Source organism: Neofelis nebulosa, chromosome 3 (genome assembly GCF_028018385.1).
Source record: "Neofelis nebulosa isolate mNeoNeb1 chromosome 3, mNeoNeb1.pri, whole genome shotgun sequence".
Lineage (NCBI taxonomy): Eukaryota > Metazoa > Chordata > Mammalia > Carnivora > Felidae > Neofelis > Neofelis nebulosa.
Window position 1 is genome coordinate 105,571,897 of NC_080784.1, and position 25,699 is coordinate 105,597,595.

Consider the following 25,699-nt stretch of genomic DNA (forward strand, 5'->3'; position numbering starts at 1 on the left):
TATTAATTTTTTATCACTTGATGTATCTATCCACCTGTAAAAAGGGAATAAAATACTTGGCTCTATAATCTGTGTATGGTATTTTAAATACAAAGATAAGAGGGAATTTTTCTGCCACTGCAGTAAAAATGATTAACTTCAGAACCAGAGATATTTGACCACGGTGAGTTTTCTCTAACAGGAACATCTTTTGTTTTGCTGTCCACCTCCCACTGGCAGCTGACCTCGCCTTCTTTTCCTACTCACTACTGTGATGGCCCCAATCCTTTTTTCCCCCAGATAAGCCTTATTCTTTGTGTCCCTGCCCCCTGATGGGTGGGCTCTGCTCCTCCCCTCTGAAGCTACCACCAACCTCTATACCACCCTAATTCTTCCCAGCCTGACTTCATTCACTAACCTCAATTCCTAGCACCTGCTCCTGCCCAGCACCTCTCTCACTGTTTAAAGTTAGTAGATACAAGAGCAAAAATCTCTGGCAGCCAAACAAACATAAGGAAGCCCATCCTGTAGTTAAAGAAGACACACACATATAGTTTATCAGATTAATATTTTATGCTACAGAACACATGTTAATGGGCAGCATGCTAATTAGCTATCAAAAGCTAACTGTTTATACATTATTCTTCCAAGATTTTGAACAATGAACCACAAGCACTGAACAAGCAAATGGGGTCTAGGGACATAAATGAGAAAACAAATTATTCCCACTATTTATTAAGTTTCAACCAATGTGCTAGACACAATAGGTACTTTTGCATTCAATACCTTATTTAAGCTTTCCAGCAAAACTGTAAGCTAGATATTTTTACGGTTGTTTTTCAGATGAAGAAATTGTGATTTAAAGAAAAGGAGAAACTTACCTGCGGCCACTAAGCTGGTAAATGACAGAGCTGGTAGTCGAACTCCATCTTTCAATACCCAAAGCTGTTCACTACCGTGCTGTAATCTCCAAAATATATCAGCCCATTTTTGGTGGTTGTAGATGTTCAGATCTCTTCAGAGGCCTCAGGAAATCTTTAGAAATGTTCCTCAAAATGTGAGCCCTTACACAACACCATTCATGGATAGCATATAATTGGGACCACAGTGACATGTGCTTTTTTGTAGCTAAGTTTAGTATAAGATGTACCAGTGGTAAGAAACAACCATATGTGAGAAAGCCTCAGTATAGTAAATCCAATTCCAGAAATATCTTTTCCTATAAGAAACAAATAGTAAAACAGCTTCATGGAAGATTTTCGTATCAGAAATTGAAGTCTTTGGAAAATTTAAACTTTGTTTTTAAATTAAGCATATTATATAATGCACATACTTTATATTGAATGAAATAAATGTCAAAGGTAAGCATAATTCTTTCCTAAGGTTCCAAAAAACAAAACAAAACAAAAACAAAAAAAACAAAGGAAGAAAAGAAAAAGAAAAAATATTTTTAGCCTCCACACTAAATCAAAGTTATGGAAGATTCCTAAAAATCTTTTTTTGAGGTCATGCCCTATTGATTTCATAACCAAATTATCATCACACTAATTTTCCACATCTGTATTTCTAAAAAGCCAAGACCCCAAATTCCTAGAAAATAATATTTTAAACCCTAGATATTTCTCTTAGAATGACAAAAGATAAGTGCTAGCTTTCTTAGTTTTAGAATCTTCAGCATTTTACCTCTGATAAGTTTGGATATGGTCAAATATTACAAAGATCTTCATCCAAGACAGAAAAGTAAAAATTTCAGTAAATACTGTCTCTAAATATAGACACCTTTTTACTGAGCCCTTGAAATCTATAGATATTCCCTTTTAGGAATCGATTTTTGTGACCATGGAAATATTTTCTTCTATGAATCACTGAGAAGATGGTATCTGTTTTCCCTAATTTATCAACTTTTTCTAACAACTTCAAGTTATCTTGAATATTCAAAATAATGCTGTACCTCTAATATTATTTTAGAACTGTACTATAATAATGATACTATAATATATTAAAATGATAATGTCATTTCTCTGAATAAAATGAGGTCTTCTTATTTTTAAGAAAGATCCACATTATGAATTGTATATTTGTTTTAGTAAATATTATGCTTGATTGTGAAAAGAAATGAAGAGTTAACCTCAACTTGAGAATTTTCAAGATTATTTGACAAGTTTTGTAAAAGTTGCAACTTGATGGAGATCACAAAATACACTTTAGAAATGTGAAAGAAAATGAAAATAAATGGCACTTGTCTTTTGGAAACATAAAGCAAAAGATTGAAATTATAGATGATCAGGTGATCTCTTGGCTAACTCCAAATAAATATTTTATTTATTATTCAGTGAGTACTCACTCTATTGCTATATCTCACATTCATTTCTTCACCCCCTTTTATTCTGGTATATCTCCTGAGTAGATAGCCCAGAGATTTTGAAGGAAGCCACAGAGATAATAGTGGCAATTATAGAGATTCTAAGTGAGTTTTACCAACAACATTCTGTCAGATGGAGTCCTTTCACCCTTTACTACAACTCAGTGAGAACTGGCTCCTAGAGATGTTAAACAGCCTTAGGCAGTCTGACACTTAATGTCAACCAAAGACTGAGGATAGCCATTCCGACCATAAGACTGTGTTTTGCCCTCAGAAACAATGCTCTGTGTATAGCCTGTCATTATTAAACTTTATGGTAAAAAAAAAGAAAAAACATAAGAGTATATGCAAGCTTTTATAAAACAGCAGTGAAAGTCTGTGTCAATAGTTTTCTCTTAAAAATACTTCAGATCTATAAGTCGAGATCAAATTCAGGGGGCTAAACAAATCAATATTGAAAAATCCTTTACTTTTTTTTCTTGTTTATTTATTTTTATTTTGGAAGTAGAGTTGACAGACAATGCTATATTAGTTTCAGGTGTACAACACGGTGATTCAACAAATCTATATATTGCCCAATGTTCACTATGGTAAGAATAATAACCATATGTTTCCATACATTATTACAATATTTTTTACTATATTTCCTAGGCTGTACTTTTCATCTCCATGGCTTATTCTATACCTGTTTGTACCTCTTAATCCCTTTCATCTATTTCACCTACTCCCACTTATCTCTCCTCTAGCGACCACCAGTTTTCTGTATTTAAGAGTCAGTTTTTTTGGTTTTATTTTTTAGATTCCACATTTAAGTGAAATTATATGGTATTTGTCTTTCTCTATCTTGACTTTTTTCACTTAGCATAATATCCTCCAGCTCCATCAATATTGTCACAAATAATAACATTTCATTTTTTTATAGATATATATCAAATTTTCCTTAAGCATTCACCTACTGGTAGATACTTAGGTCATTTTCATGTCTTGGCTACCACAGATAATGCTGCAATAAACATAGGCATGTATATATCTTTTTAAATAGTGTTTTCCTTTTCTTTGGGTAAATACCAAGTGGTAGAATTATTGAATTATAGGGTATTTCTATTTTTAGGGTTTTTTTTAAATTTTTTTAGTGTTTATTTATTTTTGAGAGAGAGAAAGAGGGAGACACAGAATCTGAAGGAGGCTCCAGGCTCTGAGCTGTCAGCACAGAGCCCAACATGGGGCTCGAACCACAAGCCACAAGATCATGACCTGAGCCGAAGTCAGATGCTTAACCGACTGAGCCACCCAGGAGCCCCTATTTTTAGTTTTTTGAGGAACCTCCATACTGTTTTCCACAGTGACTGCACCAATTTGCACTCCCATCAACAATGCATGAGGGTTCCCTTTCCTCCACATCCTCACCAATATTTGTCATTTCTTATCTTTCTGCTTTTAGTCATTCTGATAGGTGTAGGGTGATATCTCACTGTAGTTTTGATTTGCATTTCCCGGATAAGTGATGCTGAGCTTCTTTTCATGTTTCTGTGGGCCATCTGTATGTCTTCAAATATCTTCTTCCATTCAGTAGTTTGCTTTTTTGTTTTGTTGATGGTTTTCTTAGCTGTGCAAAAGCTTTTTATTTTGGTGTAGACCCAGTATTTTATTTTTGCTTGTATTTCCCTTGCCTCAGGAGACATAACCATAAATCTGTTTCTAAGGCTGATATTCAAGGGATTACTGCCTATGTTTTCTTTTAGGGGTTTTCTGGTTTCAAGTCTCACATTTAGATCTTTACTCCATTTTGAGTTTACTGTTGTGTGGCATGTAAGAAATTGGTCCAGTTTCTCTCTTCTGCCATGTCACTTTCCAGTTTTCCCAACACCATTTACTGAAAAGACTGTCTTTTCCCCCAATGTATATTTGTGCCTGTTATCACAGATTAATTGAACATACAAGCATGGGTTTATTTCTGGGCTTATTCTGAAAAGCCCACATGATGAAAGCCTTCGTTGATATTCTTCTCTTAAACATAGTTTAGATTTATAAATCAAGATCAAATTCATGGAACTAAATAAATCCATATTAAAAAATCTCTTAATTTTTAAGTGCTATATTACCCTAGCCAGTTTTGCCACATAACAAATATTCTAAAATCTCAGTGGCTTCCTAAATAAACATTTATTTCTTGCTCATTTTACATGTCAATGACTAGGGTTAACTGTTGGTTCTGTTTGTCTCTGCTCCATGTGTGTCCCTATTCCTGCAGCCAGTCTAAAGAAGCAGCACTTTATGAAACAATTTCATATATACTTGCAGAAGAGAGAAACAAAAGGCCTGCCTAACTTAAGCAACACAGTTGCACTTAAAGCTTCAGTTTCTATGTGGCAAACATCATATTACATTGGACAAAGTAAGTGACATGGCCAACACCAAAGAACACGGGGGAAGGATGTATACTCCTCCCACAAGAGCAAGCAAGTCACACAGTAATGACAATGATATATAATCCTCTTTCTTGGAAGGAGGGAGTAATTGTGAATATGATCTATCTCAGTTTACCTTCTTGGTCAAGATACTCACTTTCTACACTTCGGCATACAAAATTCACTCACACCTATAAGGAAGGCTTCCTAAAAGCTTCAGCAAATCAAAACATCTGTCCTGAAGTTCATGATTCTTTTTTTTTTAAGTTTATTTATTTTGAGAGAGAGAGAGTGAGAGTGAGTGGGGGAACGGCAGAGAGAGAGGGAGAGAGAGAGAATCCCAAGCAGGCTCCATGCTGTCAGCACAGAGTCAGATGGGGTGCTTGATCCCATGATGCTGAGATGATGACCTGAGCTGATATCAAGAGTGGGACACCTGACTGACTGAGCCACTCCAGCGCCCTGTTGAAATGCATGATTCTATTTACACCAAGTCGAAATAGCTCCTCTTGATTTGGACACATATGAACTAAGTAGACAAATTATCTTCTCCATGTGCACTCAACATACAATGGTGGAAGAGAGGCAAGATAAACACATAAGCATTCCCATTTGAAGGAGGGAAAAGTGGAGAACACACAGCCCTCGCTGGCCCATAAAAGCTCTGAAATCCCACTGGGGAAACAAAAGGGCATTGGGGATAGAGAAAACTATTTTAAGAAAGTCTTTGATTAGGAGTCTATAACCTGAGATTACCTCCTCAGAGAATTGTTTCCAGGGCAGCTGATGCCAACTTCTTCGTTCCTTTTCCTTTACCCTCCTGACCACATGTGAATAGAAAATTGGAAAATACGCCCTCCTTAGAGCTGAGCAGTGATTTTGGCCTACTTCCTGCCCAGAGAGAGCTGGGAGTCCACATGTCATTTTAAGCTATAAAAAAACCCCACACATCTGCCATCTCAGGCTGGCAATAATTTTGGCATTAAAACTTTTTTAACATTTTATCTAGATCTATATATCTATATCTTTATTTTGTTTGTTCTATTGTATTCCATGTACTAATAGACACACTCATCTTTAAAAAAATAAAATCTGTTTCTCTCTCTAAACTTAAATATAGGTATTTGAGCTTATCACGCTTCATGAGATCACTCTTCGGTTTTTTTTTTTTTGTTTTGTTTTGTTTTTTTGGAGCCATTTTGTCCAATTGAAAGGATTTACTGAGGGACACCTTAATCCAATCAGGTTTTGTGCACAAGCCAGTAATTTGGTCTTTGTCCCTAAACTGAGTCCTAATCTGCATCTTAATTGGCCTTGGTGGCTCACAGAATTTATCTTTTAACCAGTCAGAGATGAGAAACAGTTTGATTTTCTAACCCTTAGGTCCTGGACTTTCTCAGCTCTTTAGTTTCCTTTCATCTTTTATGTGAAACAAGTCACTTATGCTTGAGCTCATTCTCCTCCTTGCATTACTTTATCAAATGCAGCTTCTAACAACCAATTCACATTCGTAACATTTCAAATCCTCTTTACAGAAAGCTTTAAGTACATTATTATGTAAGTGTATGTCTTCCAAGTTATCTCAGGTAACAGTCTGACCAAATGTTTTGCTACTGCATAAAATGTGTCACCAATTTTTCAGCCTCCAGAAAATTTCCCAACTACTAGCTGTCTGGGCCCTAAAATCAATGCCACATATTTTAAGTTTGCATTACAGTAACACTCCACCTCTAAGTATCAAATTCTGTACTTTTCAACTTTGCTGTCTAACAGCTGTAAAAATCTCATAGGCCTTCAAAAATAAGCATTTCATTCTTGTAAATGTTTCATATAGGCAGCTAGTAGACAGATGTACCTACATTGGCTCTGTTTGGCTCAGCTGTATGGATCTTATTCATAGACACAGGCTGAGATTGAAACCCTTATGTGGTGCAGCATACCATTTGGGGGGCTAAGAAGAAAAGCAAGAGGCTGAGCCAATTCTTAGAATTTCCTTTAGGGTCACCTGGGTGGCTCAGTTGGTTAAGCATCCAACTTCAGCTCAGGTCATGATCTCATGGTTCATAGGTTCAAGCCCCGCATTGGGCTCTGTGCTGACAGCTCAGAGCCTGGAGGCTGTGTTGGATTCTGTGTCTCCCTCTCTCTCTGCCCCTCCCCTACTCACATTCTGTCTGTCTCAATCAAAAATAAATAAACATTGTTAAAAAAATAAAAAGAATTTCCTTTAAAGCTTCTAACTGGATGTAACGTAGTCATATCTGTTCATATCCCAGTGGCCAGAAAAAATGACACTGTTAAATCCAAAATCATACGGCAAAGGAGCGAACATATATACTCCTCACGACAAAAAGCAGGCAAGTCCCGTGGCAATGAGCTGGGAGGTATAAACCACTTATAAGGAGCAGGCACCATGTACAATTGTAATACAGTAATACAACCTACCAAATGCATATTTAGCAACTTCTTCAGATGATTCCAATGATTTTTTTTCTTTGATGCAAGCATCCTCCATAAAAAGTTAAAAAAAAAAAAAAATACGCGCATGCCACTTTCCCAGAAAAGCAAATTGTTTATGGAGCCTCTTAAATAGCCTATGTTTTCAAAAATGGTAGTGAGTCTTGTTTTAAGTTTCTATCATTAGTAGGCACTGTTGAGGAGGTTATTTCTCTGTGTAATAAAACCTCCTTTTTCGTTATCTCCATCAGGGCAGGTCAGCATAGCTGAGACTGTAATTACTCCTATTTGCAATGATCTCTGGCACACATCTGGAAGACTAGGGCCACCCAGCAGGAAATAAAAAGGAGTTCAGCAGTCATATCTTGTCATTGCCGTTCATTCATGTCTTTGCAACTATTGCTGACATTATCAACATGGGCACTGCAGTAAGACATGCCAAGACCTCTGAGGTCAGTCAGTGGCTGGGATAAAACAGACATTCTAGAACTATCTGTTGAATGATATTAAATTATCTAACACTACCAGAGTATGGGATCAAATCTTTAACTGGTCCCCACCATAATGCCAATCTGCTGATTTGAGTATATAAGCAAAATAGTTCTGTCATGGCCCTCATCCCCTTCAGTCCCAAACCATTGTCTAAAACTCTAATTATATTTGATATTGTTTATTTTATTTTTTTTTCAACGTTTTTTATTTATTTTTGGGACAGAGAGAGACAGAGCATGAACGGGGGAGGGGCAGAGAGAGAGGGAGACACAGAATCGGAAACAGGCTCCAGGCTCCGAGCCATCGGCCCAGAGCCTGACGCGGGGCTCGAACTCACGGACCGCAAGATCGTGACCTGGCTGAAGTCGGACGCTTAACCGACTGCGCCACCCAGGCGCCCCGATATTGTTTATTTTAAAAAGTAATTCACTTTAATATATAATTGATTTCACCTTTTTTTTTTTTTTAAGTTTATTTTGAGAGAGAAAGCACAAGTAGGGGAGGGGCAGAGAGAGGGAGAAAGCAGGCTCCACACTGTCAGCATGGAGCCCAAGATGGGGCTCAAACCCATGAATTGTGAGATTATGATCTGAATAGAAGTCAGATGCTTAGCTGACTGAGCCACCCAGGCACCCCTCATTTCATCCTTTTAAAAGATGTTTTATTTTATTTTACTATTTTTTCATGTTTATTTATTTTTTAGAGAGAGAGAACACACGTGCGCACATGTGCGCACAGGCAGGACAGGGGCAGAGAGAAAGGGAGACACGGAATCTGAAGCAGGCTCTGGATCTGAGCTGTCAGCACAGAGCCCGACATGGGGCTCGAACCCACGAACTGTTGAGATCATGACCTAAGCCAAAGTCGGATGCCTAACCGACTGAGCCACCCACGTGCCCCAAAAGATGTTTGATTTTAAAGGGAGAAATATTTTTATTCAAATATGTTTTTCTGGTAAAGGAAATATTTTGGAGAGAGAGAGAGCTGCTTTTCCCTCCCCAGCTTCAGAGTTCTGTCCCATCAACTTGTTCACAGTACGGGATGTTTGTTTCTGTCTCGACAATGTACATGAAGTTCTTCTTTGTAGAGCATTCTCCTCCACACACCACACTTCCTCAAGTAGTTAATTCCTAGTTATTATAGAAAGCAAAGCCAAGAGAAGATTTTCACGACCGCTGGATCAGTTTATGACCATCTGATGTAAACTTTGACAGAAACATGTACTTCTTTTTCATAACCCTGAACATACTTGAAAATTTTAAATTATCTCTGTAATTGGTTAGTGATTATCTCTCCAAGTAGAGTTTTAGCTCCATAAGAGTAGAGTCCATACCTAACTTCTTCACAACTGTATGCCCAATGGTTATTCTACCTGTTACACATTACATGTATCCCAAATGTATGACTATATGAAGAAATAAATGGGGATTTGGACTCTCGTTACATAATGCCTCTATTTAAAGAGAGCAGCAACTTTCTATATAGTGTCCTGAAGTGAAGCTCCAAAGAGCTTTCTTACTTCCCTTCTGAATGTGGTGGTCTCTTCCTGTCAGTCTACTTTCTTTAAATACCCTTTATTTTCTGAACTTTTAGCACTTCATGACCACCCATGACCAAATACATCCTTAGAAATTCCTCCAGTTACATGACTTTAAGTTACATTGTGTGTTTGTGCATGTGGGTGAGTTTGCACGCACATGCGTGCGTGTGTGTATGTGTGTGTGTGTGATTTAGGAACTATGTCTTGCTTAATCAGGACATGATAATGTTAAGAGAAACAAATAAATACAAGGGTAATTGTGTTTTTTTAAGGTTTGCAATCTGGGAGGTATTGAAAATGATGTCATTCCCTAATGACCTCATTCATGATGGAATTGTGAAGTGGGTTATGACAATGAAAGCATTACTGGGAGAGTTTCCAAATCCATCTGGCAAGCACAGAACATATATTTTTGAAAACGATTGCTCAGTTTCTAAATGTAATATGCTAAGATTCAATGTCAAATGAGTGAGAAAGTAAACATAAAAGACAGCAAACATAAATCATTAATATAGACCAAAAGCAAGAGAATATTTTATATTTTGTAACTTGGTTATCAAGGCTTTCATATAGGAATAACATGAACACACATTTACATGGCACTTCTGAATTATGCTTCAGGAACTCAAATTATTCTACTCTGTCTAATAACTTTTTAACAGATTTTCCCCCCAGGAAATGTATTTTTTAAATCAGGTTTTGTAAAGTATAAATTATATACAGTAAAATTCACCAATTTTAAATGTTTAATTCAATGACTTATAGTTTTGACATATTTTTTCTTCCAACTAAAATTTCAAATTTCATGGAAAAGAAAAATGTATATTACACAACGTCATTCTATTTAAAATTATTTAAGATGTGTGTATACATTTTTATTTCACCTTACTCTGAACATAAATGTTACATTTTCAAATAAAACTGAGTGTTAAGTCTCTCATATCAAAAATTCCTTTTTAAAGTGAATTTTCAAAACCACATAGGTCTTTTCCCTATTAAGAGGTTTCCCTATTACCTCAGAGAAATAGTCAAAAGATAAGACACATGGAGGAGGTAGGAAAGCAAAAAAAAAAAAAAAAAAAGAATTGTTTTTCATTAAAAAAATAAATAAAATGTAGCTTCTGTATTTAATTTCTAGATACTGAATGTGATATTATTCATTAGTCATCATGAAATCATTAGTTTTCATATCATCTTGAAAATCAATTGTATATACTAACTCCAAGTCACCTAGGACATCTTCAACCGATTTATCAGACTTGACCCCTTACCCACTAGCTTGCTCAGGCACGGGTCAGACCTGACCTAGCCTGCCATGCCCAGCAGACAACCAACACTCAAAGGGTCTTTCCAAAGCCCTTCTCCACTGACTATGAAGGGGCAAACACCTCCATCCTGCCCACCGTAGGTTAGGAGAGTTACAGCATCCAAATACTCCCCTCTCAAAATCTTCCTCTTAATCTTTAATTCTCATAAACCTTTTATCTCAGTGCCTCAGCCAAAATTTCAATCGAATTTTAGTTGTTTTTGCATACTGCTACAGCTGAGCATCTTACTAAAGACTTGACTAATACCTCCTAAGGACTCAACCAAACCTTTTTTTTCCACTGCTGTACAAGAAATCTTACCTGACTATTCTTGAGAAGTTCAGCGTAAATTATTAATGGTGGTTAACTCTAGGAGGTGGGAATGGAGAGGATCAGAGAATCTTCACTTCTTTACTATAAAGTAATATACATATTTTTGTAATTTTTAAATTTGCCTCCAGAAGCACATCTTACTTCTCTAGTATAAAACATGTTGGAGACCTGAAAGACAAGTAAAACATAATAAATGTTTTACATAATCAAAGGTTTACAAATAAGGGGTACCTGGCTGGCTCAGTCAGTTAAGCATCTGACTCTTGATTCAGCTCAGGTCATGATCTCATGGTTTGTGTGTTCCAGCCCTGCATCAGGTTCTGTGCTGACAGCATGGAGCCTGCTTGGGATTCTCTCTCTCTTCCTCTCTCTCTCTCTGCCCCTACCCTGCTCATACTCTCTCTCTCTCTCTCTCTCAAAATAAATAAACTTTAAAAAAAAAAAAGTTTGCAAATAAAACAATAAAGGAGAAAGTAAAATTTTTCTTGCAAGTAAAGCATGGAATAGGGATAGAAGAAATAAAAGGGATAACTTTTGCTAATAAAAAGGTGGAATTTTTGTATTTTGAGAGTCATTTTGATGTGGCTTCACCAAAACTACCTAATGAAATGTTCCTCAGTCAAAATAACTGCATCAATATGAATGTTAAAAGTGGTTACATCAGAGTGGTCTGCTTCCCTCACTGTGGAAGCATCTCCCATGAACAAGTCATTGGTAAGGCAGCACACCCTCGGACAAGTTTCTCAGAGCCATCCTCGCCTACTTTTAGCCTGCTTCTCTTAATACACGTGGATGCCCACTCAGTTTTCTGATGCAGATTTCACTTATCTCCCTGGGATTTGTTCTTGTCTGGTACCTGGCTCCTCTATCTGATAACAAATTTTGCTTGACCCTGGAACAAGAAATCCAGAATGTTGCTTCTATATGTAAGTGCCTCTTATTGCTCTTATTGGTCATTCCAAACAGTCTCTTGAATCTTGAAATGTGAGCCTCCCTACCTACTTCTTTTATTGTCCATACATGGCCCCAGACTCCTTTTCTAAAACTGTTATATCAGTCTTCATCCCAGCTTTTTTCTACCTAAGCAAGGCCACCTAGATGCTATGCATATTCCAGTGTCTTCTCCATAATGTTAACAGGGACGTTGTATGATGTGGTCACCAGGCATTGAAATGATATTGCCCATCATTGTTGTCTCCTGAAGATTTACTGCTGTTACACAGATATTGTCATGGCCCTGGCCACCAGTGAAGACATTTCAGGTTAGGTGTCAAATATAAAGTGAGTCCCACTGAAAAGGACTTTAAAATATCCCTCCCACCACCATGACTCAGATACATATTTAGCCTGACAGAGACCCACAACCTTCAGAGACAGTAAGCTACTGTGCTCAAGTGAAAGACCAAAACCTCTCCTACCTAAACCATTCCAGAATTACACATAAAAAGAACAACCAGATTTACAAAGGATATTAGAAGAAAACAGCACCTTGCTAGAAACCATTGATGAGATTCAGGGCTTAAAGCGTGTGCTTTCTTAAGCAAAGCAGGTCAAATGTATACAAAAAGATAACTGGTGGTGCTCGATAACTTGAGACTTTACTGAGAATGTCTGAACCCATGTTCTGAGAACTCCCCTTAGGTAACTACATAAATGTATATACCAACTCTGCTATCTTAGCCAAAGTGCCGGAAACTAGAAATAACCCACCTCCTATTACATTTCATGAAGAATTGATTTTTTTAGGGGTGCCTAAGTGGCTCAGTTGGTTGAATGTCAGACTTTGGCCCAGGTCATGATTTCATGGTTCTGAGTTCCAGCCCCACATTGGCTTGTTGCCAATGGCAGCCTCTCAGCACAGAGCCCCCTTTAGGACCTTCTTCCCTGCCCTCCCTTCCCCACCACCCCTCCCCTGCTTACACACTGTCAAAAATAAACATATAAAAAAAAAATATTAAGATTCTTTTAGAGAAAACAATCAAGTGGGCAGGAAAACAAGTTTCATTTGATATGGCAGTCACAAGTTGTTTTTTTACACTGTGATGTGAAAAGATAGATTTGGTGAGTCTTCAGTTAAATTAGATTAGAATTTTCATCTCATCTACACTTATTTCAATGTAATTGCTACCAAAGGCAGTTAGTACAGATACAAGTATGCACGCCACCCATCAGACTTCTCCTTGAGTGCCCAAAGTACCTTACTTCTCCAATAGAACTGAAGAATTAAAAAAAAATTCATCTTCATCCCAGTGTAGGAGTGAGGGGAGACAAATAAAACTAAAGATCTTTATGGAGCTCAGTTAATAGAAACCATCCGGTAGAATCCTGAATATGCTCCTTATTTCACAGGCATTTAAGGTATATCCAAAATGTTTAACCTGGCATCTTAAGAAATCCTACTGCTTCCACGCTCTGGAAAATATCAGAGCCAGGACTCTTCACCTCCATCCCTGGCAATTCCTTCAGCCTGCCATGCCAGAGGAACAGAGACACGGTTGACTGGCCTAGTAGCATGACAGTTTATCTCAAGGCTATCAGACATTTTCATGTAATAAAAATGCCAAAGAATTTAGGAGCATCTGCTTTGGTATCAACTCTTAGATCTTTACTGAATCACACTAAATATATAAATATAAGTATAAATATTTAACACACATAATTACCATAATCTCCAGGGATATTTGGCCAGTCGATTTAATTTCCTACCTTTACAGCCTACTCTGTTTATTTGAAAATGTTCTGGATTCATAGCGGGACACACACAAATCCCAGGAACATGTACTTGTTTGGTGTGAGTTGGGGTGTTTGATTTCTCCTCTGAAAGATCCACAAGCAGCATGAGGAAATAAACGTAGGCTTGCGGAGACCCACTGGGGACTTTTTTTCTGTTTGGTCAGTCATTTCTCTTGTTGGCATATGGCACTACATGTGTGAATTTATTGCTTTGTTGTTGTTGTTTTTTTCTTTTCTCTGGATATCCTCATTACATGAGAAAATGTAATAAAAACCTTTGTTTTCCTGAGAATAGTCCTATCCTTCACTTTCAACAGCACCTGAGGGCTCTTCAAACATTCTAAAGGAAAACTTACAGCCCGACAGATTTCTGAGCTCACACATCCCCACAACACATAGTGGCCACAGAAGACAAATATTTCTTGGTATGAATTACATCCAACAATTCATTTACAACAGCATGCCTAATGAGGCAAAACAGTCAACACGGACAAAGAAAACCCCATGCCACAAGGTGCCAGAAACATGGTTCTACATAAGTAATTCTTCTTTATAATCCACTGACAATATGTAAGTCACCTCCTCAATCACCACACAAACAAAACTGAAACATTAAATTCTAGAAATTGCATAAAAATGAAAAATTATAATATTATAATTTAACAGGGATTGATAACCAAAAGGAGGAGCTAAAAAGAATGTTCCATATTCAATTATTTTTTCAGTTACCAAGAATTTAAAATAGCCTATATAATGACTGGATATTTAAAAAGACTCTCTTTGAAATGATTATCAGTCACTTCTTTCTTGATGTGAACTACAGGTTAAATCCACAGAAAGACTGAAGATGAAATAGCGTGTACAGTTTACGTAGTTTAAACACCTGTAACACTACACAAAGGAAAAGGAGAATAAGAAAAAAGTAGCAAGACTAAAGAAGTACTAATAGAAATGAGGCAAAATATTTCACTGTAGTTGACTAAGCTTTTTGGTTTGGGGTTTCAGGCTTTTTAAGGCTAATCTTCAGTAGCAGTCTAAAACATCTGTGTATCACCATTTTCCCAACTCAAAGGGAATCATAAACAAATTGACTGCAACAGTACATTGGGTTGGGCTACCATAACAAAATACCATACACTGAGTGACTTAAACAACAGAAATTTATTTTCTCACGTTTCTGAAGGCTCTGAAGTCCAAAATCAAGATGTGGGCCGATTGGGTTCCTGGTGAGAGGTCTCTTCCTGGCTTGCAGATGCTGACTTCTCACTGTCCTCACACAGTAGAGAGAGGGGAGGCAAACTCTCAGGTGTTTCTTCTTATATGGGTACCAATCCCATCATGAAGGCTTCACCCTCATGAACTCATCTAAACCTAATTACTTCCCAAATGCCCTATCTTCAAATAGCATCATATCAGGGGTTATGACTTCAACATATGAACTGGGGTGAAAGGGGGACACGATTCAGTCTATATCAAGCAGCAACAGTTGCTCTCTTCCCACCACACACACACACACACACACACACACACACACACTCACACTACAGGCACAGCTCCAGGAAAAACAACTAGAGTTTATCTTTCCTACCATCATCATCACCCCGCAAGGTGTGTAGGCCCTTATCTTCCTTCTCCTGTCTTTACACGGGTCTTAGGCTGCTGCAACAGTGTAAGTTAAGGGGGTTTGTGGAAGATCTTGAGGCACAGATGGGCAACACTCCATCTGGTCAGTCATCAAAAAAGTTCTAAAGATCACGGAGTGAAAAATATATTCACGGGACATAGATTGGAAAAACAGCCAGTCTACTTAGTCCCTGGGCACAAGAAATGGACAGTATTTGGAGGCAAGAGTACAACATAAGGAAATAATCAGAAACACAGGCAAAGAATTATGTACCAGGATGTTCATAGAAGCATTATTTAAAATTGCAGAACAGGAAAAAAAAATTGGACTCAAACCAAATAGCTCAAAATAGGGGATGGCTAAATAAGATGGACTATTAAACAGATAATAAATATTATGTTTTCAAGATATATTTAATTAAATGGAAAAACACATATGATATACCGTAAAGTTAAAAAACATGCACAGCTATATACATAGTATGTTTTAAATCAGTGTCAAAAGTGCTATATTCAAAATAAGCTGAGACTTGTGAAAAATACTTAGGACAATATAAGGTATCCATCATGTTTTAGGCAATGAGAAAAGAAAAGGCAGGAAAAGAAGAACCCTACTTCTTGAGGAAGAGAGCAATTGGCTAACAGACAATAGATTTTTTTTTCTCCAGCAAAGGAAACGATCTACAAGTTCTAAAAATAGAATATACAGTGAAAACATAAATTTCAACCCAAAGTGATAAGAAAGGCTAGTCCATAGGCTAGATAAGGGGAAAAATCATATCTGTTTTTGTGTACCATCACATCTATAACACCTGGTACATTGGCACATAGTAGCATCTCAGTTAAAATTGTGACAAAAAATGAAATATAGAAGTGAATACACACTAAGAAATACCCAAAATTGTGGTTATCAGTAGCTGGGGTTTGGGGGAAACACAAAGGTTTTAGTTAAAGGCTGTAAACTTTTCTTACAAGATTAACAAGTTCTGGGACTCTAATGTAGAACATGATGATTATAGCAATAATACTTTGTATTATTTATATATATTTATATTTATTTTATTATAGTTAATTATATACCTTAAAGTTGATGAAAGAGTAGATCTTAAGTGTTCCCACTACAAAAAAGAAATAGTAACTATGTCACAGGACAGAGGTATTAGCCAATACTATGGTGATAATCATTTTGCAATATATAAGTGTATTAAATCAACACCCTGTATACCTTAAACTTACACAATGTTATAAGTGAACTACATCTCAACTATGTTTAATTTCTTAAATATTTTTTAAAAAAGGATTAAGGAATTTATAAAAAAAATTTCAGGGATATCTCAAGTTGCTCAAAAAATGTACAAGTATGTCTTCAGTATTTGTAGATAAGTTTCAAAAGGTCAACGAATCTCCTGAGTGGTTTCAGAAGAGTGTGTAGAGAAAATTTTCCAATAATTTATCATGGAAATTAAAATTGATGTATTTGATACATTCAATCCTAATGCCTAAGGAGATTTTAGAGCAGGTTGCCATATAGATGATTGGTCAGAAAGGATTTAGGTGTTTAATGTTAAAATAATTACAAATCCTTTTATCCATATGTGACCAAACAGAATTCAGCCTCCACTGGTAATTGTATTTCATTATTTAGTAAAAAAAGAAAAAAATAAGAAAAAATTTTTAAAACAAAAAAACAAAAATGGGCAACCACTGAAGATTTTTGAACAGGAACTTCACTTTGAGAAGATTAGTCAGTTCTGTACCTAATACACTGGAAATTGAAGAGACTGGAGGCCTAAAGATCAAGCATATGACAAACTGGAATACTCTAGGAAAAAGCAGTAATAGAACAAGAAATACAAATTAAAGTTTAAAAAGAGGGGATTAAGAGTAGAGATGTATGTTAGGGTTTCCTAGCATAGAGTGAGGTGATGCTTCAGTTATTGATGAGAATATGTTGGAACTGTCAATCAAATAGGGCAGCAAGCTCAGGCACCCGCCCCTCTGGAGGAAAAAAAAAGGGCACATCTGAGAGAGTTCGGCACCTGAGCAGGTGATACCGCCGTCCTCCTCCCCCCCCCCCACCGGCACCCTCTCCCCAACCAAGAGGGAGCCTGTGGGGCCAGGTGGAGCAGGCCCTCTGCTGTGACTGATGGTGGCAATAATGGGTTCATATGTTCTACCAAAGGCAAAAGTCCATTTAGTTTTGAGTGTAGTCCACCTCTCCCAACTGATTCCTCTTTTTCCATTTTTTACTTATGCTAAAAGACCTATCAACAACTAAAGCAGTTTCTCTCTAGAGATTGCTGCATAACACAAAATTTTAGAGATTTTTTTCAGTATTCTGTATATAAGAATAACAGAAAGATGTGCTGTAGAAATATTTCTATCAGAAATAGTAAAAAAAAAAAATTGGTTTGCCATTTAAATGTATATGCTTCAGTTATTTGGGAAATTTACTGACATGAAACATATCTTGTTTGGGCAATGCTGGGAAAATGAGGTGTTGCTGTCTTGGTTTAGCAATATTAAATCACAGATTATATCTAGACAGTGAAGTGATTGAGAAGTAATTTTGGTTTCCTCTTCAGAAAGGGGGATCAGAGAGATTTTTTTAAATAACAATCATCAAGTACAGTAATGGCAAACACTCTGAAAAATATTGAGTGTTGCAAGCAATTTATTATGCCTATGACATTTTTTAAAAGATAATCAGTCAATATTGCAATCTTAAATATAAACTTGCAGAGTGCTAAATCCTCTTCCAAACTAAACTTCAAAACCCTCAAAGATGATTGTCTATAATAAGCAAGACAGAGAAGTTTACTTATGGCCCAATGTTAGACTTTGAAGTTCACTTTTAAAGAATGTATTTGGAAATAGTTCTCCAAAAGAATGTTAATTATGAGAATGAAAGGAAATTTAAATCCTTTAAAATTTTATTTTTCAATCTCTCTGAGAAATGCTTCAATGCCTCCTTTGATATGATTCATATCACCCCTTTAAAAGACACAACAACAATAAAAACCTCTTTAAAATTAGCAACTCAAAAATTCTAACATTTCATAATGTATGTTCACTTCACAATCATAATACCATGATTGTAAGGATGTGCCACAAAGAAAGGAAAAAAATACTGCTATACAAGTTATAAAAGAATGTTTTCTGTAACTCAGAACTTGAACTACGTACTTATTGAAAGGGCTTTTTTTTTTTTTTTTTAAATGTTTATTTATTTTTGAGAGAGACAGAGTGTGAGCGGGGGAGGGGCAGAGAGAGAGGGAGACATAGAATCCAAAGCAGGTTCCAGGCTCTGAACTGTCAGCACAGAGCCCGATGCGGGGCTCGAACCCATGAACCGCCAGATCATGAACCAGACCAAAGCTGGACGCTCAACCAACTGAGCCACCCAGGCACCCCTTGAAAGGGCTTTTCAATACTTACTAACCTTAGTAAGTTTAGTTAAGTTTTTTTTTTTCCTTAGATTTTTATCTTGTGTCATTCTTGAGTCTATATAAACAAATATAAACAAAACAAGTTGGTTAGGGTATTCCTAAAGCTTACTCATGTCCTAAGTCCAACATTTCCAAATATTTTCAACTAGACTCATGGGTGACCATGTTTTCCCACATGGTATTATCATCTATGCCATCATGTCTCTGCAATTTTATTCCAAGTTGCTGACTTTCATTCCGTAGGTCTTTTTTTTTTTTTTTTAATGTTCATTATTTTGAGAGAGAGAGAGTGCACACACATGTGAGCAGGGGTGGGGCAGATCAAGAGAAAGAGAGCAAAAGAGAATCCCAAACAGGCTCCACACTGCCAGTGCGGAAACCCATGCGGGGCTTGATCTGACAAACCATGAGATCATGACCTGAGCCAAAATCAAGAGTCCGATGCTCAACTGACTGAACCACCCAAGTCCCCCTATTCTTCTGGTTTTTATGCGTGTGAACAAACAATGACAACTATATCAGAACCACAAGACACAACCCATTTCCAGAAATGTTAAAATGTAAAATGAGATGTAAATGGTAGAATCTTTGAAATATGATGCATCTTAAGAACTAAGATATACTAAAGAAATTTGGTTTTCAGATCTAAGCACCCCCGCCCTCCCACTCCACGGAAGCAGAGTTGACACACTGTTACATTAGTTTCAGGTGTACAACATAGTGACTGGACAACTCTATCTATTATGCTGTGCTTACCACTCAGCTCTAATTACTTGTAGGCTCTTGGAATTTCTGCACTGTTCATCTTAAATTGTAAATCTGACATTTGAAAAGTGTTAACTTCACTTCAAAGGGTTAATTTAGAACTTTAAAAAAGTAAACAGTGGCCTTCCTGCTGCTTCTTTTACTGTAGTAGTGATGTCAGCACCCACAAAGGAGCCAGCACTGACTGGCATCTTTACCAGCTACAGCAAAACCATCTACTTACTGACACCTTAGGAGCTATTAAATTTACACAGAACTGAACTCATCCTATTCCCATAGCCCCAAGATTAAAAAAAAAAAATCCTTGCTTCTCAGAGGTTATAAATAAATCCAGGAGAGATGGTGTTTTTGTTGGGGTTGTTTGTTTGCTTGTTTTGAGAAAATATTGTCTTATTTCAAGTTATGGACTGATTCCTGGAAATTAGATTCAAAATTTTTGAGACTACAAACACTGAGTCAAGCAATACTCTTGAAGTAAACACCCTAGCAGTCAGACTAGTATGATACATATGATTAAGGCATTGTGGTGCTGACTTTTGCAAGTTTATACCTGAATCAGAGAAAATCAGCTACAAGATGAATCTAAACAAATAGTATGCCTAAATATATTATGTACACTGAAATTTTAGTTTTTCAGATTTCAAAATTATTCAGGTCAGCTTTGAGATTTTTTTTAACTTACCAAATATCTCATAAAGTAGGAAACACAGAAATGGCAAAAGGTTTTGAGAATTTCAATGTAAAATGTTTTTAAATGCTAGACTCTGATCCATTTGCCACTGGGAAAAATCACATCATTTGCAACTAGATTTTGAATAAGGAAGATTAGGAAAAAAGGAAAGAGCAAACAATACATTTTACTAGGCATTTTTCTTCATGCATATGTTTATTATTTCTTTAAGAAACGTAAGTCTTATCAAACTTTAGTTAAAAGCATGAAAGAAAAGCAACCTAAAATGGGTCAACTGAAAACACATATAATAACTACAAAACACTAAAAATAAAATTACATTAATGTGTACTTTTAGTTCAAATAAGAAAATAATTTAGCCTGAGATGATATTCAAAGTATATAATAACTGCCGGGCACGGACCCAAATCAATTAGAACGACACTGTTGTCAACAAGGACAACCATACATCCATCCAATCAACTGGATACCAAGCCAGCAAGTCAGTATGTGGTGTGCTCCACAAATTGTTCAACATCTCAATCTATGAAAAAAATAATGAAACATTTCTATTACTTGTTTTACTTACTAGAAGAGTTCTGTATTTTCTTGTACTAAACAGCTAATGTGGGGGAAAAATATCTTGATTTTGTTTATTTAGAAAAAAATTGTGCACTTTTTCCATTGATAGGAAAGAGATGATAGAGATATGGAGGCCAGTTACTTGAATTACTAGAGATGACAGAAGGATCTGACAGAGGGAGAAAAAAGGAATTCAGAAAACTGACAACAAAGAAGAAAGGTGCCAAGGAGAAATTTCTAGTAGTCAACACGGCCAGAGGACTTTTAAGAACTAATGCCCTGGGGGTGCCTGGGTGGCTCAGCTGGTTGAGCTTCTGACTCTTGGTTTCAGCTCAGGTCATGATCTCCTGGTTTGTGAGTTCGAGCCCCATGTAGAGCTCTGCACTGACAGTGCAGTGTCTACTTGGATTCTCTCTCTTTTCCTCTCTTTCTGCCCCTCCCCCCAATACTCTGTCTTTCTATCTTTATCTCTCTGTCTCCCCTCCTTGTGTGTGCACACTCACTCTCTCAAAATAAATAAACTTAAAAAAAAAAAACTACTGGCCTGATTTAATTTGCTTTTTTAATTCTTTCTGTCTTTAATCCTCCTATATTAACCATCAAACCTAAGCCACTTACATATATACACTTGTTGTACTATAGCTTGAGGAAACTAAAAACCAAGGTTGAGTCCTACACTTAAGAGAGAAGCAGAGTAGAAAAAGGACAGAATCTAAAGAAAATGATAGGAATTGAGAAATATACAAGAGCAGTAATTTAGAGCAGACCAGAAATTATCCCACCCAAACCAAGAATCAGTAGAGATATTGAGCAAGGCAGTATGCCTCTCACAATACTTAAAATGGGAATTCATCTATTACATTTGGATATAGAAAAAAATAAATGTAGGTGATATCAGAAAGCTGGAGTACTTGGGACACCTTTGCTTCACTACATAACATTTTACTATATAATAATGGTTGTCATTAGTTTCTTCTCAGTGTTGAAGAATGTGAAAAACTATTTTAGAATAGGTATATTGGGGCTCCTGGGTGGCTCAGTCAGTTGAACCTCTGACTCTTGATTTCCGCTCATGATCCCAGGGTCAAGCCCCACATTGGGCTCTACACTGACTGTGTAGAGCCTGCTTGAGATTATCTCTCTCTCTCCCTCTGCCTCTCTCTTCGGCTCACATTCTCTCTCTCTCTGAAATAAATAAATTTAGAAGTTCAGAATAGGTAGATTTATGAATTACTTGGTATAAATGTTGCTTTTCTTATTTCTATTCTTTCAGAAAAATACACTTCTAAATTACCCATATCTTTGACTCATTGTTTTCCATCATGTTTTATCATTTCACAATATGAAATGTTTCCATCAAAAAAACCTCAAAAAAACCTCCTCTCTCATCCTAAAAAACACAGACAAATAAATCAGTGCTATTCTCACTCAAATGCATGGATAGGGTGTCACATATTTATGGACCATTTGGATGGAAATACAGAAAAAGAACATTCTTAATGTCAGTTAAGCATAATCACTCGTATGGACCATAAATGACACTGAAACCAGTTGCTTTGTCAATGTTTGTGTAGGAGATGTCTTGGAAATCAGCCAACTTTTTAAGGCCCACCTGTGTCAAATCAGACCCTGGGAATTGGTCTAGAGGTAACAACTATGCAATGCAGATAAAATTTTTATTTACTTCTTACAATTCTATTCTTCATCTAAATATCTGACATAAAAAATCCTGGAATATTGCTATTTAGAATATTTGAGTGAAGTAAGCAAGTTAAGACAAAAGATTGAAGGAAATTATGAAACTCCACATCAGACGAGGTCTTTGATTTTTGTGAGGTAATATATTTGCCAATAAAATAGCCTGGAATGCAAGAATTAAGTAGAACAAAAGAATAGAATAAATGGAACAAAGTTGAAGAACTGAAGAGTCCTTCGTAGGTATAACTTCAATCACTGCTGTTTTAGAGGACAAGCAATAAACTCAAGACAGAAAACAAAGTAGATTTTAGTCTCTATATGGATGTTAACAGCTTGGTATCCATGAAAAAGTGATATATACAAATAGGGAGGTACCTGACTTTCAACTAATCCTAAAACAATTCAATTTAGCAAAACTGTACTGGTAGAGGCCATTTTATAATTGATTTTTTGTGTATTGATTTTGTGTCGTATAAGCTTGCAAAATCCACTTATTAGTTTGAATAAGTTTTTGTAGATTCAATTGGATCTTCTATGGAGACAATCTTGCCATTTGTCAATAAAGACAATTTTACCTCTTCTCATTCTGTAGGCCTCTGGATTTGAGGAGGGTTTTTTTCTCCCTTTATTGTGCTGTCTAGAACCTACAATATTGAATGTAAGTGGTGAAAGCAGACAACCTTCACTTTTTCCTGATCTTAGAGAAGAAAATACCCAGTCTTTCATCATGGAATATAATTTTAATTATAAGTTTTTTAATAATTCTTTAGCAGGTTAAGGAAGTTCTCTTTTATTCTTAGCTTTCTGAAAGATTGGACATTGGATTTTGTCAAATGTTTTTCTGCATATATTGAGCTTATCTTTGGTTATTACATTGAGAGATTTTCAAATGTTAAACTAACCTTGCATTCCTGGGTTTATCTTGGTCATGACATAGTATCACTTCTTTATATTGCTGTAATTGATTTTTTAAAATTTTCTTTGATAGTTTATGTCTTTCAAGAAATTTTTCTACATCAATTAAGTTATCTTAATTATTAACATGAAATTATACATAATATTCCTCTATTATCTTTCTTTATTGAGATAAAAATGACATATAACACTGTATTAGTTTTAGGTTTACAACATAATGATTCGATATATGCATATATTCATGCATATGAATGACCACCACAATAAGCTTAATTAACGTTTATCACCATACCTAGGTACAATTTTTCTCTTGTGATGAGAACTTTTAAGATTTACTCTCAGCAACTTTCAAATAAACAGTATAGTATTATTAACTACAGTCACCATGCTATACATTACATCCCCAGGGCTTATATATAACTAGTTTATACCTTTTAACCGCTTCCAACTATTCCACCCCCCCCCCAACATCTGGCAACCACCAATCTTTTCTCTATATTTATGGATTTAGTTTAGGGGTTTTTTTGTTTTGCTTTTTAGATTCCTCATATAAATTAAATCATACAGTGTATGTCTTTCTCTGCCAGTCTTATTTCACTTAGCATAATGCCTTCATGGTCCATCTATGTTGTTGCAAATGACAAGATTTCATTATTTTTTATGGTTGAGTAATATTCATTACTACATAATGTATAGTACTACATAATGCTATATATATATATATATGTGTGTGTGTGTGTGTGTGTGTATATATATATATATATGTATATATATATACACACACACACACACACACACATATATATATATATATATGTGCACATACATATAGAGACATATACACTACATCTTCTTTATTCATCCTTCCATAGACACTTAGGAAGTTTCCATATATTCCATAATGCTACAATGAACACAGGGGTGCATATATCTTTTCAAGTTGGTGTTTTCATCTCTTTTGGATATATACCCAGAGATTAGAACTGCTGGATCATATGGTAGTTCTATTTTCAATATTTTGAGGAACTTCCACACTATTCTCCAAAATGGCTTCACCAATTTACATTCCCACCAACAATGCATGAGGGTTCCCTTTTTGCCACATCCTTGCTAGCATTTGTTATTTCCTGTCTTTTTGATAACAACCATTGTAACAAGTGTGAGGTCACTGTGGTTTTGGTTCACATTTTCCTCATTATTAATGATGTTGAGCACCTTTTCATTACCTGTTGTCCATTTATATGTCTTCTTCCCTATTATCCTTTTAAATATCTGTATAATCTGTAGTGATGTCACTTCTCTTATTCCTGACATTTACAATATGTGTCTCCTCTCTCTCTTTTTTTTTTTTCTAACCAGTCTGACTAGACTGCTCCATAGCAGTTTGAAACCTCAATACCACTATCAGATTGGCCTCTCCAGATCTAATGATCTAGCACTGACAGCTGGATTTCCTTGACATATAACCTCCTTCACCAACCAAACCTAGGGTCCAATGAACGGATGAGTAATAAGCCTGTGGTGATCAGGTAGCCAGATCCTGTTGGCCTAATCCATTAGACTGAGTGTCTGGCTCTATCTCCCTCTCTACTTTCTGTCAGATTAACTGGCCTAGAATTCCAGCCCCACGTTTACCCTATTTCATACCACCCCTACACAAACTGTAGAATTGGGATGCTATTTTGAACTTCAGCAAGTCACAAGGGTTCCTTAGTCCTTTGCCTCAATTATGATAAGCCCTCTTCTTTACCTGATTACTACACTCTGAACTTGTCCGCCTCTGGCAGAGGATATGGGAAGATGTGGAGGCATGCACTCTGATTTTCCTGACTTCCAAAAATTGCTATTTAATATTCTTTATTGCTACTCTGATGTAGGAAACAAAGGCAGAAGAAAAAAAATTAAATTTCCTTACAACTGGCAGCCCCTTGACAAATCCTTGAGGCAGGCAGACTGATTTTCCTTTGAGAGCTCAGCTGCCTCCATGTTGGCACTTTGCTAAGGGCAAAGGGCAATTTTTGTAAATTTATTTTTGAAAAGAAGCATGAGTGAGGAAGGGACAGAGAGAGAGGGGGACAGAAGATCCCAAGCGGGCTATGCTCTGAAAGCAGCAAGCCTGAGGTGGGGCTCAAACTCACAGACTGTGAGATCATGACCTGAGCCTGAGCTGAAGTCAGATGCTCAACCCACTGAGCCACCCAGATGCCCCAAAAGGCAATCCTAACCAGACCCCCCAGGATCCTGTGAGTCTTCTTTAGCATATGAAAATCCCTTTGGAAATTTCCTTTATCTCTACCTCCTCAAGGTACATGTTAGCAATCATCCTACAAACATATTGCCCACTAATAAACATCTGAAGGGACTCATGACTAAGGTTTTACTACAGTAA

At 36.5% G+C, this 25,699-nt stretch overlaps 1 long non-coding RNA gene across 2 annotated transcripts in view; it reads right to left on the reverse strand.

Moving 5' to 3' along the window:
- Nucleotides 1-865: 865 nt before the first annotated feature.
- LOC131507137 (uncharacterized) overlaps nucleotides 866-25,699 on the reverse strand; it is a 51,048-nt gene continuing 26,214 nt past the window's right edge. The window contains exon 4 of one of the 2 annotated variants that reach the window (XR_009259354.1): nucleotides 866-1,198. This is a non-coding gene — a long non-coding RNA (uncharacterized LOC131507137). Of the gene's footprint in view, nucleotides 1,199-18,669; nucleotides 18,736-25,699 lie in introns of those variants that run through there. The other variant, XR_009259353.1, reaches the window with a different exon arrangement.